Genomic DNA, 2500 nt, shown 5'->3' on the forward strand with positions numbered 1-2500 from the left:
TAGCGGTTGAATTCTACCATTGTTAATACGATGTAGATCCACAACAAGGGATATTGAGGGTTGCCTTGGTGATGGAAGGTAATGAGTGGGCATACTGTACCGTGCTGACAGCCGTTTGTACATAGGTTAGAAATATCTACTTTGTGACCTCATGATTGGTCGGGCAGGCAACAGTAGCTTTGGAAAAGCACAGCTAGTGATTTCTCACATGATGTTATCTGTCATCTGGAATCGTATTTTACTTGAAACTGGGTACGCAGGCTCGTACTCCACAGAGATCCAGGAACTGCATGGGGGTGGGGGGGGTGGGGGGGGGGGTCAAAGAGGGTTGACAAGTTTTTTTTTTTTGGAAGGGACATTTTTCTTGCCACAATCAAACCCCTGGTGTGATTGAGTGAAAACAAACGACACAGAAGCAATAAATGATACCTGTGTTGTGAATTTACTGTTTCAAACAGTTTTCAAAGAGATTGATTTGCACTTCTGCTAGTTATTATTCAACTGAATTTTGTTATATGTTTACATTGAGGTTTTGTAATAAAAAAAATGTAGTACAAAATAAAAACTACAAAGATACTTGAGTTGTCCTCCTCCTGTTTTCTGAGACGTGGTTTCTCTAAATCGCTGGAGCGTGAGCGCCGGAGGGTCGATGCTAGCGGGCTAATCTAATTTATTCCCTCATGCATATGGATCTCTTTAATTGCCCACAGGATGAATGGACACTTGTTCACCAGCCACATTATTAAAGGAAACAAGGTGGTTAGTGTTTTTTTGGAGTCGGCTTTAATGAGTTAAACATTAAGCCACCAGACTGACAAAAGCACAGTTCCTTTTGTCACACAGCACAAACCATTCTGTTCAAAAGAAGCGCAGAGTCAAGTGTGAGGAGGTAAGAGAAGATTTTCATTTTTCTTTGTGTGTGTGATTTTTCTATTCCCTTACCTGTCAGGTGAATTCACTTTTGTTTTACTTTGATGTGGTCTGACTAGTTAGGTAGAACTGATGTGAAACTGTCATAGGAAAAAGTCAAGACAAGTAGAAAAGAAAAGATTAACTGGCCCGATGCTGGTACTACATAGTAAATATTCTTTTCTGGTGAGTAGTGATTTCATGCCTTCTCTGCAACCCATTGTTTATTCTGCAAACACTGAGCTTCCCAACGCTGACTCTAAATTTATATCTGAGGATTTTTTAAGAATGATTAAAAAGTATTATAAATGGCCTGGGCAAACTTCCCAGACACGGATTAAGACTCTTCTCTGATTAAATTGTGCTTTCAATGGCAAATCTCCATTCTGGATTGTCTTTAGTCTAGGGAATCCAAACCGAAATGCCATGCAACTTGTAAAGTCTTCCTTACTAGTACATCCATTTTGCCTCACAATCTTTAGTTATTCTTGCTCATAATTCTTCGCTATTTGGCTTATTTTTGTCACTGCAAACTAAGAAGCTGAACGTTTTACTTGGTCATAGTTGCTGGTGGCTGGCTCAGTTCTCAGCTGTGTGTGTGTGTGTGTGTGTGTGTGTGTGTGTGTGTGTGTGTGTGTGTGTGTGTATGTGTGTGTGTGTGTGTGTGTGTGTGTGTGTCGCTGGCTCAGTTAAGCCTGGACATGTTTGTCCTTTTACTAGTGCGTTTGAAATGTGACTGATTAAATTCACTAACATTGCAAACTTTAACCGCACAAAGCCCAAAGCCCAGAGGAAGGCAAGAAATGTACCCTGAAAATGGCAGGGCTGGCTCTCTGTATGTGAAATAAGGATAGATTGGTACTAATTCAACATTAGAGCCGTGCTGTTTTTCACTGTTGTTCATTTAATGTGTTTGGTTAGCAAGGTGCATTCGCTGAATAGTTATTGCTCTTTCTCTTATCTCTCCTTGACCGTAGGGTGTGTGTCTTCCACAGTGCTTTTCTAGAGCGTGAGTTAACATAAACGTGTGTCATAATTAAGATGCCGGTTCCTGCTGGGTTTATATTTAACCTGAGTGAATTGCAAAGTGTGTGTGTGGGGGGGGGGGGGGGGGGGGGTGGGTGCAGGGGGCGGAGACCCAACACCAGACATCCGTCTGCAACAGATTCCCTCTAATTGGCAACACAGGCTATATGTTGTCTATATAAAGGAAATATAAATGTTTTATTTTTATGACTCAACCATGCTGGCAGTGCCTATGCCTGAGTTCCGTAAAGTGTATTTCATTTTTATTAAACGGCATAATTATCCGAGTTTGTCCTGGTCCACTATCTGTCTGCTTCATAATGTAGACATGTTCAGGTCCAACAATTAATTTGATCTCTATGATAAAATGACGGTTTTAAATCAGCAGACAGAAATGGTAGTTTTTTTTTAAGACGAGCCCATTTAAGACCTACTAGTGGAATCCTGCCTAGTTTCCATTAGGATTATTTTGATAATGACATGATGAAAATAAACGGTAATGTTTACACATCTTGTAAGTGGTTTCATTTGCTTCAATAAGTGCACTGGGTAAAAATGAAAACAA

Source organism: Sprattus sprattus, assembly GCF_963457725.1.
Source record: "Sprattus sprattus genome assembly, chromosome: 8".
NCBI lineage: Eukaryota > Metazoa > Chordata > Actinopteri > Clupeiformes > Clupeidae > Sprattus > Sprattus sprattus.